Here is a 13,321-nt window from a genome sequence, read left to right on the forward strand (position 1 = left end):
GGCCTGGCACCAGCGCTAAGATGCCAGCTGATTGTACACACCTTTCCGGATTTTAAGACACTGGTGGACAAGGCCATCACTCTGGAGAATGAGCGCCGTAGTCTGGAAGATATCCGCAAGCGGAAGAGGGACAAGACGACTCTTGCCCGCAGCAACCGAGGCAAGACTGAGGTCCCCAGGACAGACACAAGGAGATCCACGACTACTGAGCCAAGACCCGTCGGACATTTTCATGCCAGAGACAAGGAGTTCACATACCGTCCGGGAGTCACCTGCTATGCTTGTGGTCAGCAAGGGCATTATGCTAAACAGTGCCCGAAGCCAAGAGACTCGGCACCCAAGCCGAACAATGGTGGAAACAATCCCGCCCCCAAGCGCAACAACTTCAACCCCAACAACAACCACAGGAAGGGTCACTTGAACCATGTGACCAGGGAAGAAGTGCAGAATGCCCCAGACATCGTGCTCGGTACGTTCCCTATCAACACAGTACCTGCCACGGTTTTGTTTGATTCCGGAGCTTCCCATTCGTTCGTTTCGAAGAGTTTTGTTTCACGACATGGTTTTCCGATACTCCCCTTGGAAAAATCTATGATCATCAAGTCCCCCGGAAACAAGCAATTTGCTCAGGGTTACTGCCAAGGAGTGGTCATTGAGTTCGAAGGACTGCCATTCCACGCAAATCTCATCGTGTTGGAAAGTAAAGGACTGGATGTCATTTTAGGGATGGACTGGTTAACCACCAACAAAGGATTCATCGACTGTTTCAATCGGACAGTGATTCTCACTCACCATCACGGCAAGACAATAAGAGTCTCCGCTCAAGAAAGGCCACGATCACAGAAACCAAAACTGAACAAGATGGACATCGCAGAATTAAGAAAAGTGCCAGTGGTATGCGAGTTCCCTGATGTGTTCCCGGAAGAACTACCAGGTATGCCACCAGACCGAGAAATCGAATTCAGCATTGAATTAGCACCTGGCACCGCTCCCATTTATAAGAAGCCGTATAGAATGGCACCCTCAGAATTGGTGGAGTTAAAGAAGCAGATAAAAGAATTATTGGACAAGGGGTTTATACGAGCCAGCTCCTCACCATGGGGTTCGCCCGTATTGTTCGCCAAGAAGAAGGATGGGACACTGAGACTGTGCATAGACTATCGAGTCCTCAATATGGTCACCATCAAAAACAAATACCCGATGCCACGGATAAATGATTTGTTTGACCAGCTCGCACAAGCTAAAGTATTTTCAAAGATTGATTTGAGATCAGGATACCATCAACTGAAGGTACGAACAGAGGATATCCCCAAGACAGCATTCACTTCCAGATATGGGTTATACGAGTTCACAGTGATGCCTTTTGGTCTAACAAACGCCCCCGCATTTTTCGTCCACCTCATGAACAAAGTGTTCATGAAATTCATGGACAAATTTGTGGTGGTATTCATTGACGACATTCTGGTTTACTCAAGGACACCAGAAGAACATGCTGAGCACCTCAGAATTGTTTTGGGAGAATTGAGGAAACATCAGTTGTACGCCAAATTTAGCAAATGCGAATTTTGGCTAAGACAAGTTGGTTTCTTGGGCCATATTTTGAACCAAGAAGGCGTAGCCGTAGACCCAGAAAAGGTCAAGGCCATACTGGACTGGAAACCGCCCGCCAACGTCACAGATGTGCGGAGTTTCCTAGGAATGGCCGGGTATTACAGGAGGTTTATTGAAGGATTCTCCACTGTGGCAAAACCTATAACACAGTTACTCAAGAAGGACAAGAAATTTGTATGGACAGAAGCATGCGAGCAGAGCTTCCAAGAACTTAACAAAAAGTTGACGACCACACCAGTCTTAACTGTGCCAGACATACACAAGAGTTTTGAAGTATATTGTGACGCATCCCGAAAAGGTCTCGGATGTGTACTAATGCATGAAGGCAAAGTTGTCGCATATGCCTCTAGGCAACTGCGAAAACATGAGGAAAATTACCCAACACATGACTTGGAACTAGCAGCAGTCATACATGCACTCAAGGAGTGGAGGCACTTTCTGTTGGGAAATCGTTGTGAAATATATACGGACCATAAGAGCCTCAAATATATCTTCACACAGCCAGAGCTGAATTTACGCCAACGACGCTGGTTGGAACTGGTCAAAGACTACGACGTCGGCATCCACTACCACCCTGGAAAAGCAAATGTAGTAGCCGATGCCCTTAGTCGAAACCCCAGCTCGGACAGTGACGGTCAGCAAAACTTGAGGCCTGAGTTTCAGCGAGAGTTCACTCGGCTCAACATGATGTTAGTCTCTGAGGGCACCGTATCGAACCTGGAGATACAACCCACCCTAGTGGAACAAATGAAGAAGGCTCAACAGGGACATCCCAGTATCGAAGGCATAAAGAAGAAAATGAACCGTAGTAAGAATTCAGAATTCGTCACGGACAGTGAAGGAACATTATGGTACCGGGACAGACTTTGCGTACCTAACATTGAGGAACTCAAGCAACAGATCTTGACGGAGAGCCACACCGCTCCATATTCGATCCATCCTGGAGGAACCAAAATGTACAGGGACATTCAGGAAAGATTTTGGTGGCACGGTATGAAAAGAGATATAGCCACATTTGTTGCTTGTTGCGATTCATGTCAGCGCATCAAGGCCGAGCACCAAAAGCCAGCAGGGCTACTCCAGCCTAACAGGATACCGGAGTGGAAATGGGATGAAATAGGAATGGACTTCATTGTCGGATTACCCCGATCACAACGCGGAAATGACGCCATATGGGTCATCACAGACCGACTAACCAAGGTTGCTCATTTCATTCCTGTAAAGACTACCTACTCCACACAAAGACTGGCAAAGCTCTACCTATCTCGTATAGTTTGCTTGCATGGAGTCCCGAAGACCATAATATCAGATCGAGGCACCCAATTCGTCTCCAAATTTTGGGAACACCTACAACAAGCTCTGGGCACACGACTGGCTTTCAGTACAGCATACCACCCTCAGACAGATGGACAAACAGAACGTGTAAACCAAATCCTAGAGGATATGCTAAGAGCCTGTGTGCTCACCTATGGATCCAGTTGGGAAGAGAGTTTGCCCTATGCCGAATTTGCGTACAACAACAGTTACCAAGCCAGCTTGCAAATGGCACCCTTTGAAGCATTGTACGGACGGAGGTGTCGTACCCCATTGAATTGGTCAGAAACAGGTGACAGCCGTATCTTCGGCCCAGATATGCTTAAGGAGGCCGAGGAAAAAGTTAAACAAATCAGGGACAGACTCAAGACAGCATAGAGCCGACAAAAGAGCTACTATGATCAGAAGCATCGTGAGGTCAGCTTTGAACCTGGTGATTCCGTATACCTCTGAGTATCTCCTATGAGGGGTTTGCAACGGTTCAAAATAAAGGGGAAACTAGCCCCAAGGTTTATCGGACCATTTTGTGTGAAGGCACGAAGAGGCACGGTAGCCTACCAACTAGACCTACCCAAGGAGCTGTCAGACGTCCATGACGTATTCCACGTCTCGCAGTTGAGGAAATGTGTGAGTAACCCGGAGAAACATGTACCCCATGAGGACATTGATGTGCAACCAGATCTCACCTACAGAGAAAGGCCAGTAAAGATTTTAGAAGAGTCTGAACGGAGGACCCGTCAGAAAACGACAAAGTTTTTCAGGGTCCAGTGGAGCAACCACACTGAGGATGAAGCCACATGGGAAAGGGAAGATTTCCTCCAAGCAGAGTATCCATATCTATTTGAGGATGAGCAGAAATCTCGAGGACGAGATTTTTCCTAAGGGGGTAGGTGTTGTGACACCCAAGTTTTTATCTGGATTTCTTTTTCTTTTTCAAAAGATTTTATTTGACTTGAAGGGAGTGATTTTAAAAAAAAATTCTCCAAGAGAACTCTCCCTCTCATATACTTTTCTTTATGGCAAAAATTTTATTTGGATTCACCCAAGATCTGCCTTTGACCTTGGAGGTCCTTGCTTCTCTTTTGGACTCAAGACAAAATGGTTTTCATTTGGGAAAATAACTTTTGTAAATCTTTTTGGATTTTGCACTATGGCTTTTGGAAAGTCCTTAGCCACTTTCAACAATTCCTCCTTGCCATGGCCCTAGTGCAAATGTTCTCTCCTAACCCTTCCCTCACCTTTGGATCATGTTTTACACCAAATCCAGCAAGTTGAACCTCCCCATGTATTTATTCTCCATTCAAAATCTATTCAAATATTTTCTGCCTTCTATTCTACCACTTGGAGATTTACAAAGGAACTCCATTTTCTGTTTGGACTTTTACCACCAAACTTCTTTCCCCTCCTAGTCCTTTGAACCCTCAACCTAGAACCATGAAGATCCACTGGTCTCCAGTTCAAAATTTTCAAACTACATCAGCTGCAAGTTTGGACCAGATTTGCCAAATTTGGTGAAATTCATTCAAAACTTTCTCCAAAAATTCCAAGTAAATTCATGCAGCCCCTGGGTGCTTTGAGTGATCATCTCACCAAGTTACAGCTCCAGAAAAATTTATCTCCTTACCAAAACCTACTGTCGAACACCTGCAGTGCATGGTCACTGTCAAGTTCAGTTAACTTCAGAGTTCAGTCAGTGCTCACTGTCGTTTTCTTCAGAACATGACATCGATCTCACCAGTGCCATCGCGTCGCCTTGCTCCTCGTCCTCGCCCTCTCGTTCCTGCACCGCACGAGTGCCTGGCATCTTGCGGGCGTCGGCGACGAGCAGCAGAAGGTGCGCCGCCCCGTGACCGACGCCGGCGGCGGCTTTGCGGACGCCAGCGGGAGACACGGCGCCGCCGACTCCACCCAGCGCCGCCCAAACCACCGGAGCCCGCCGCGTGGCCTTCCACTCCCCCGAACGCGCTGCCGCTCTCGTCGTGAACCCCAGGGCGCGGAGTGCGCTCTCTGCCGCCGTTGAGCTCGTGCGGTCACCTCACCGTGGACAGACGCCGTTACGCCCAGACCAGCCCCGTTCAGCTGCAAATCGAGTCCAGTAACATCCACTGATGCTGCTCGACCGCTCAAACCCCCTGACAACCCACTGCTCCGCCGTAATCGCTCGCCGGAGATTCTCCGTTCACGGCCACCCCGTCGAGCTGCCTATAAATAGGGGGCCCGAGCTTCAACTCGAGCACCCACCAGCCCTACACTTCCCCTAGAGCACGCCCAGCCACTGGAAGAGCCGCGAGGGGGTCTCCTTCCTCGACTCCGGCCGCCGCGATCCGCCACGGGATCCAGCCCGATTCGCCCCCGTGTGTGCTCCGCAGCCCCCGTTCTCTTGCCAGTAGCTTCTCCTTGCATCACCCGTTCTGACCCGCGCCTCAATTCATACTTTGCAGCCCTCCACCGGAGTTCCCCAACCTCACCCGAACCGCCGTCCGCCGGAGATAGTGTCGCCGTCGACGTGGTGCTCCCCGTTGGACGAGTCCACCACCCACCGACGCGGAAGAAGACACTGAAGCTCTTGGTACCCTCCGTTTGTCCTAACTCGCCGTGGTTCGACGCCGGCGTCCACCGCCGTCTTCGGGCGCCGGCGAGCTTTCAAACCTGACATGCGGGCCCCGCGTGTCAGCCTCTGTTTCATTTCCCCGAACCGTTTTCTGTTGGCGTCTTCGGGCAAAATACGTTTTCTCTCTTGCGCTTGCGCATTTCCAAACGAACCGTTTTCTGTTTTCTCAGTTAAAACCCTGGAACTTTTCTGTTTCATTACAGAAAGGTCCCTGGACAGTAACCTTTATAACTTTTTAATGAAAAGGTATTTTTGAGTGATTCTTTTTCTGACAATCTTCAAATTTTGTCTAGTTTTTATGGGATTTATTTGAAAAATATTTGGCAAAGTTTCTGTGCATGTGTTGGTTTTCACGTTAGTACCCCGTTTCGTGATTGCCGTAGGTTCCGGGAGAGGGGACGGAGCCGCGAACTTCGCCGAGCTAGACTCCGACTTCTCCGAACCAGGCAAGCATGTTTGAACATTTGATATGGCAGATGTTTTGCATGTTCATGTGAAAGTTTGTGCGTGGCATGTGAGTGTCGATAAGTGCCTCGTTGCTTGTAAGGCAACGACCCGGTTGTTCCAAAGTCGCGATGACCTCTGATGAGAGGTGGCCTAATCATGTGGTGACATGAAGGGCAGCAAGGTGGTACTGTTGCAGCATGCCAACCTTGCGTCATCCGACTTTCTTCGATGTTAACGTGGTTGGAGCCACGTTATCGATCCTTTCCCGCATGTTCCAAAGTTGCAATGACCTCTGATGAGAGGTGGCCTAATCATGTGGTGACATGAATAGCAGCAAGGTGGTACTGTTGTAGCATGCCAGCCTTGTGTCATCCGACTTTATCGACGTTAACATGGTTGGAGCCGTGTTATCGTCCCTTCCCCTTTCCGTGCTACCACATGTCTCATTGCCAGGGATGCGGTTTAGTAAGTTGGTAACCTCTTTCCGTGTACACACCAAACAGAGAGGCCGGGATGATGGTACCTTGGCCCAGGATTAAAGCCAGTCATTCGGTCAGGGGGCATGGGTGTTTCCGGTTGGGACCGAGAGGGGGGCACCCCCTTATAGCGCGCGTATAGAAATTTGATCCCATGCTACGCGAGGTTGTAGCCTCCCCGACTCAGGGTTTTTCCTGAATGTTGCCGAGGGTGATCCCTGGCTTCGGATGGTTAAATTGGGTGTGTACTGGTTAGACGTGTTCCTTCCAGAACACCGTAGACGGAACTAGTCCCCGTGACTACTGAAATCCGTTGGCTGTGGTTAAGTACAAACTCTGCAGAGTCAATTCTTCCCAAATCATCGTATCCATGATCAGTAATGTAGATTTTATATCCAAATCTATCCGTGTGAAAAACTTGCCCCCGGTGAACAAGCTCAAGTGGTAAATTCAATTTCATTGTTATTCCTGTGGATGGACTAACATTATATTTGTCTCGTGCTTGTGATAAGTTATATTCCCGAACTATTGTATTGTTGTGTTACAATATAAGCCCTTTATGCGATGTCGCTCAGACGTCCGACTGTGGCACGTACTGTCTTTATTTTCCGTTATAAGCCCTTTATGTGGTGTCGCCCCGACGCCCGACTGCGGCATTATTATTCCGCATTTTCCGCTCGAGGAGTCTTTCAGACACTCGTTTGGCACCAGTATTATTATTCCGCATTTTCCGCTCGAGGGGTCTTTCAGACACTCGTTTGGCACCAGTATTATTATTCCGCATTTTCCGCTCGAGGGGTCTTTCAGACACTCGTTTGGCACCTGTATTATTATTCCGCATTTTCCTCTCGAGGAGTCTTTCAGACACTCGTTTGGCAACAGTATTATTATTCCGCATTTTCCGCTCGAGGAGTCTTTCAGACACTCGTTTGGCACCAGTATTATTATTCCGCATTTTCTGCTCGAGGGGTCTTTCAGACACTCGTTTGGCACCTGTATTATTATTCCGCATTTTCCTCTCGAGGAGTCTTTCAGACACTCGTTTGGCACCAGTATTACTATTCTGCAGTTGCCGCTCGAGGCGTCATTCAGACCCTCGCTTGGCACCCAGTATTTATTACCTCTATGTCTGATCGCACTGGTTAACCTATTCATGTGCTTCATGTTTGCATTTGTTATACCTTATGTCCAAACTGTCTTGCGAGTACTTTCATAGTACTCACTTGGCTTGTTGTTTTGGCCAGATGTTGACGAAGGCGATCTCTTGGATGAAGAGTTTGATAGCGCGTCCGACGCCTAGAGGAGTCCCAGCCAGTCCTGCGCGATCCCGGATTTTGGTCACTTGTATCGTTTACGCTTCCGCCACCCGCAATAAGTCTTCTCGGGCCTCACTCCGACGCTCGAAGAGCTGTAGTCTTCTGGAGTCATATCACTCGCCCCGCGGTGATATCTCCACCATCGTTATTATCGTGAGTTAGTAGTTTACCACCCTATCCGCCGTATTGTTTTATCGGCGTGCATGTAATAAATTGTTGGGCAGTCTCTGCTCAACCTTGTATTATAATTAGTACTCCTGGTATTCTTCTTCTGTGACCAATGTATTGTCTATCAGTGAGAAGGAATTCTTCCTCGCTGGTCCGTAACAGGGATCGGTTTCTCAATAATTATTTTATTGAAAAACCGGTCGTGACAAACGGCCAGGTGATTGGAATCATCCTCAACTCCTGGGCCGGAACATGAGCTCGGCGTGAAAACTTCTGACAATCATCACACTTTTTGACCAAGTCCTCAGCATCAGAATGAGACGTCAGCCAATAGAAACCGTGACGAAAAGCCTTAGCCACCAGGGATTTTGAACCGGCATGATGACCACAATCCCCTTCGTGGATTTCACGCAAAATCTCACAACCTTCTTCTGGAGAGACACATCGCTGAAAAGCCCCCGAGACACTGCAATGATGTAACTCGCCATTGATAATATTCATGGACTTGGACCGCCGGATTATCTGTCTGGCCAAAACTTCATCCTCTGGTAACTCGCCCCGGTTCATATACGCCAAATATGGGACCGTCCAATCCGGGATAACGTGAAGCACCGCCACCAACCGAGCCTCCGGATCAGGAACAGCCAAATCTTCCTCCGTGGGGAGCTTGACCGACGGGTTATGCAAAACGTCAAGGAAAACATTGGGCGGCACCGGTTTACCTGAGAGCCCAATCGGCTTAAAGCGTCCGCCGCTTCATTCTTTCGCCGGTCCACATGATCAACCTGATAACCCTTGAAGTGACCTGCAACAATATCCACCTCTCGACGATATGCTGCCATGAGCGGGTCCTTAGAATCCCAAGTGCCAGACACTTGTTGAGCCACTAGGTCCGAGTCACCAAAGCATTTAACCCGACTCAAATTCATCTCCTTAGCCATTCGAAGACCATGGAGCAGGGCCTCGTATTCAGCTGCATTGTTAGTACAAGGAAACATCAAGCGGAGAACATAACAAAATTTGTCACCTCGAGGGGAAGTAAGAACCACTCCAGCCACCGAGCCCTCCAATTGCCTGGATCCGTCGAAGTGAATCGTCCAGTATGTGTTATCCGGTTTATCCACCGGCGCCTGCAACTCTGTCTAGTCATTGATGAAATCCACGAGCGCTTGAGACTTGATGGCCGTGCGAGGCACATATTTTAATCCGTGAGGACCAAGCTCAATAGCCCACTTGGCAACCCGGCCAGTTGCTTCCCTGTTCTGGATGATGTCCCCCAAAGGAGCAGAACTGACCACAATAATGGGGTGACCCTGAAAATACTGCTTAAGCTTCCGGCTCACCATAAAAACCCCATATACAAGCTTCTGCCAATGTGGGTATCTCTGCTTTGACTTAATAAGAACCTCATTGATGTAATAAATAAGCCGTTGAACCACATATTCCTTTCCTGCCTCCTTGCGCTCCACCACAATAGCCACGCTGACAGCCCGGGCGTTAGCAGCCACATATAACAGTAATGGTTCCTTATCAATGGGGGCAGCAAGAACAGGTGGTTCGGCGAGCTGCCGTTTTAGAGCCTCAAACGCTTCATTAGCCGCATCACTCCAGACGAAGTCGTCTGTCTTCTTGAGCATTTGGTACAAAGGAATCGCCTTCTCTCCAAGACGACTGATAAACCGGCTTAAAGCAGCAATCCGGCCTGCCAATCGTTGAACATCATTGATACACTTCGGCTTAGCCAACGAAGTAATCGCCTTGATCTTCTCCGGATTAGCCTCAATGCCCCTGTTAGATACTAGGAAACCCAAGAGCTTGCCTGCCGGTACACCAAAAACACACTTGGCCGGGTTAAGCATCATCTTATAAACCCGGAGGTTATCAAAGGTCTCCTTCAAGTCATCTATCAATGTCTCCTCCTTCCTGGACTTTACCACGATATCATCCACATAAGCATGAACGTTGCGCCCGATCTGATTATGAAGGCAATTCTGAACACAATGCTGATAAGTCGCCTGGGCACTCTTGAGCCCGAAAGGCATAGACACATAGCAGAAGGCTCCAAAGGGAGTTATGAACGCTGTCTTCTCCTGGTCCTTAACTGCCATTTTGATCTGATGATAACCCGAATAAGCATCCAAAAAGCTCAAACGCTCACAACCCGCCGTAGCATCAATGATTTAATCAATACGAGGGAGAGCAAAAGGATCAGCTGGACACGCCTTGTTCAAATCTGTGTAATCCAAACACATACGCCAAGTGTCGTTCTTCTTAAGTACCAGCACCGGATTAGCCAACCACTCCGGATGAAAAACTTCAACAATGAACCCCGCTGCCAAAAGCCGGGCTACCTCCTCACCAATGGCCTTGCGCCTCTCTTCATTGAACAGGCGAAGAAATTGTCTGACCGGTTTAAACTTGGGATCAATATTAAGGGTGTGCTCAGCGAGTTTCCTCGGTACACCTGGCATGTCAGAAGGCTTCCATGCAAAGATATCCCGATTCTCACGGATGAACTCGATGAGCGCGCTTTCCTATTTCGGATCCAGATTTGCGCTGATGATGAACTGTTTGGATGAATCGCCAGGCACAAAATCAACCATCTTAGTCTCATCAGCCGATTTAAACTTCAAGGCCGGATCATGCTCCGTAGTGGGTTTTTTCAACGAAGTCATATCAGCCGGATCAACATTATCCTTATAGAACTTCAGCTCCTCTGTCGCACAAACCGACTCAGCATATGCCGCATCACCTTCCTCATATTCCAAAGCGATCTTACGGCTTCCATGCACTGTGATGGTCCCCTTATGACCCGACATCTTGAGCTGCAGATAAACATAACAGGGCCGTGCCATGAACTTAGCATAAGCCGGCCGTCCGAACGGGGCATGATACAGACTTTGGATTTTCACCACCTCAAAAGTTAACGTCTCTGATCTTGAGTCATGATCATCTCCAAAAGCAACCTCCAGGGCTATCTTACCAACTGGATAAGCTGACTTGCCAGGCACCACACCATGAAATATGGTGTTTGACGGTTTAAGCTTCTTATCTGTTAACCCCATACGACGGAAGGTGTCGTAATAAAAAATGTTGATACTGCTCCCTCCATCCATGAGCACCTTAGTGAACTTATAACCTCCAACCTGAGGTGCCACCACCAACGCCAGATGACCCGGATTGTCAACCCGGGGCGGGTGATCCTCTCGGCTCCACACAATAGGCTGTTCAGACCAGCGCAAGTAACGAGGCACCGCCAGTTCAACGGAGTTCACCGCCCTTTTATGAAGCTTCTGATCGCGCTCGCACAGGCTAATGGTGAAGACGTGATATTGTCCACTGTTCAACTGCTTCGGGTGACTTTGATAACCTGACTGCTGCTGCTACTGATTTCCCTGCTGGTTATAACCACCTTGGTTGCCCTGATTACCTTGATTGCTCTGTCCACCCTGATTACCTTGGAACCCTGAACCGGAATTACCTCCGCCATAAGCCGGCCCGTAGGACCCAGGTCCTGAACCGCCAGACGGTCCATGATCATACCGAAAGAGATCTGAATTTTTGAAATCCCGCATAATGTTACAATCCTTCCAGAGGTGCGTAGCTGGCTTCTCTTTCGTTCCGTGCCTCGGGCAGGGCTGATTCATCAGACGCTCAAGATTGCTACCTAATCCTGCACCTCGTGGGGGTGGTCTACCCTTACGATGCTGGCCATTGTCCTGCGCATTGGTGTTAACCACAAAATCTGAATTGTTGTCTGCTTTACGCTTACCATTGTTATTGTTGCCCGCCGGATTATGCTGCTGCCCCTTGGTGTTGCCGTTCTTCTTTCCCTTCCCCGGCTTTTCATCGTCACACTCGGGGTCCTTGGTACTATCAGAATCAGCATACTTAACCAGAGTAGCCATGAGCGTTCCCTTGTGATTGCAGTGACGCTTGAGCCGTCCCAGCTTCAATTTCAAAGGCTTAAACCTGCAATTACCCTCCAATGTCAAAATGGCTGAGTCAGCTTTGATGCGGTCCGATGAATGCAAAATCTCTGAGACTCGGCGCAGCCAACGGGTTGTTGACTCGCCCTCTCCCTAGACGCAGGCAGCTAAATCCACAATTGACATGGGTTGCTTACACGTGTCCTTGAAGTTTGCTACAAACCGTACTTTTAACTCAGCCCATGACCCGATGGAGTTAACTGGTAAACTTTTCAGCCAGGTGCGAGCCGTTCCGTCCAACATCATAGTGAAATACTTCGCACATGCCGCTTCATCCACATCCAGCATCTCCATTGCCATCTCATAACTCTCAACCCATGACTCGGGGGGTAAATCGGCGGTGTAATTAGGCACCTTACGCGGACCCTTGAAATCCTTGGGTAGCCGCACATTACGCAAAGCCGGGGTGAGGCAGGGCACTCCCCAAGAGCTGAAAGTAAGACCTCGTTCCACGGAAGTCGTCGGACGAACCGGAGTGAGCTGACGGTCCTGTGCTACTAACTCGGCTTCTCGACGTGCTCTGCCGTTATCCACCACATCCCGAGCATTTGCCCCACCACGCGCCGGATTAGGACCTCGAGGGGCATCACGGTTTCGCGCACTGCTTGACACAGCCGGTTCATCGATGTGTCGGCTGTAACTCTGGCTCGGGCATGGGGTTGAATGAAGTCTGTCTCTGCTATATGAATAAGCCTGCTGCTGCACCATGGCCATTTGAAGAAGATCCCTGGCGCGCCGCGTCTCGACCGCCGTTGGGGACTCACCCTCCATTGGAATAGCTGCCAACCGTGACGCCGCAGCGATCATGTTATCCAAAGGGGTGGAGAAGTGACCCGGCGGCGCCAGTATATACTGCGGTGGGTCATGGGTCCGTCGAGGCGGGTCAGTCACCCGTGGCTGATCCGGTGCTCCTGTCCCTGGCGCTTCAATCCGGTTTACCGCTGCCAGATTACTGGTTCCTGCTCCTGGCGTGCCGAAGAGATTCATTGCTTTATAAACCGGTGGCAGTCGAGATCGATGCCTTCTCCTCAACACGTCGTTTGAAGCGTTCTGACCCAACATGAGTCGGTAATTTTCTGCCTGAATCCGTTGTGCTTGTGCTTCTAAAGCGGCCCGCTCCTCAGCCATCCTGGTTTCCTCAGCCGCTAAGTCCTCCTTGGCATGAGTTATCTGATCCTGCAGCTTAGCAACCTCCACATTATGCTGATCTTGGGTGTCTGGGGTAACCTTTGCGGTCAGTAATGTCATCCAGGCGTCCAATAAACCGGACAAGACTTGGGCCGGCCGGCGCGCGCGGCCTCCTGCCCCAGCTGTCGATCCAGAAATTATTGCTGCCGCAGCTGAAGATTGCAAAGTGGGCTGCGTACCGGCCATGAAAATCGCAACCCG

This window comes from Aegilops tauschii, chromosome 1 (assembly GCF_002575655.3).
Source record: "Aegilops tauschii subsp. strangulata cultivar AL8/78 chromosome 1, Aet v6.0, whole genome shotgun sequence".
Classification (NCBI taxonomy): domain Eukaryota; kingdom Viridiplantae; phylum Streptophyta; class Magnoliopsida; order Poales; family Poaceae; genus Aegilops; species Aegilops tauschii.